This window comes from Amphimedon queenslandica, unplaced genomic scaffold (assembly GCF_000090795.2).
Source record: "Amphimedon queenslandica unplaced genomic scaffold, v1.1 AMPQUscaffold_12884, whole genome shotgun sequence".
Lineage (NCBI taxonomy): Eukaryota > Metazoa > Porifera > Demospongiae > Haplosclerida > Niphatidae > Amphimedon > Amphimedon queenslandica.
In genome coordinates this window covers 7240-8666 of record NW_003546880.1, presented here as the reverse complement: position 1 = coordinate 8666, position 1427 = coordinate 7240, and positions in this window count along the sequence as shown.

Sequence of the window (1427 nt, the reverse complement as noted above, 5' to 3'; positions counted from 1 at the left end):
TTTCCACGACTGGTTCTTGGTAGCGGTCCTACAATATCCATGGCAATCCTCTTAAATGGTTCTCCTATTATGGGTAAAGGTATCATTGGAGCCTTCCTCTTGTGATTTGCATGTAGCTGGCAATCTTTACAAGCTTCACAATAGAGTCTCACATCTTTAAATAAAGTAGGCCAATAGAACCTCCTTAATATCCTTTGGGTTGTCTTGTCTCTACCCAGATGTCCTGAAAATGGTAAATCATGTGCTAACCTGATGACTTTATTCCGATACTGTGCTGGTAGAACAATCTGTTCATATGTGGTACTTGGTGAGTCCTTGGGTCTCCATGTACGACAAATTACTCCTTCCTTCCGAACTATACGTGATGGATCCTCCTTCTTTATCCATGACTGAATCTCGCAATCTTTCTCCTGGTCCATTATCAATTGTTTAGTCTGGTTGGCACTTTCTATTCTGTTTCTCTTCTGATTTTGTCTTCTCTTCTCTCCTCTAGTCTGATATATCTTCGTCCGAGTTGTAGGTTGAAATAGCTCCTCCTCAAATGGAAACTGTACTCCTAGATCTTCATCTTCCAGTATTGTCTCCTCCAGTTCACTCTCTTCTCTTGTCTCTTGCTCCATGGCTTCACTTTGCTCCTCTGATCTTTCGGGTAATGGCTGATGCTCTTCTGAATGCTGCTCCGTATCAACTTGAACCTGTCTCTTCTGAGCTCTTGTCATCACTGCTAATGCTGATTCGACTCTTTAAGCCCTCCAATATCAATCTGATGCTCTTTAGCCAGTTGTTTCAGTAGCTCTATCTGTTCTGATTTTGGTAGTCACTTTGCCATATGTTTGTGTAGTGGTACATTCCCTTCCCAACAGCACATCTTCTGCTAGTCCTTGTACTACTGCTGCTTTCACCTGGTAATCCTCTCCATCAAATGTTATCCGAACTGCTGCTAGTGGATACTCCCCATAAGTTCCATTCCCAAAAGTAACTCCAATCGTCTCCTTCTCTATGTCTTTCAATGCTACAAACTTCCTATCAACCACAGTCCTTGATGCTCCGCTGTCTATCTGAATTCGCTTCACATTGTGTCCATTGATCTTTCCTTCTCCATGCCAGATGACTTCCTCTGCATTCTCTTTGGCTCATAGAGTTTTCTCCGTACAATTTCTTGCTATATGCCCCTTGCGATTACACTTGTAACAGGTAATCTCTGAAGGTGACTTTCTCTCCTTCTTGTTTCCAGTAGATCCTTCAGTCTTCCTTGGGAACTCCTTTGACCGACCATGATCCTACTTTGGTCTATTCCTCTGTGGTAAACAACTATGAGCTGTATCATAAGATTCAATAAGCTCTCCAACTTTCTCTGGTGTCTCTGGGTTCTGAGAAGTTACCCAGATTCTCATCTCTTGTGGTAACCCATTTAAAAGCTGCTCTAC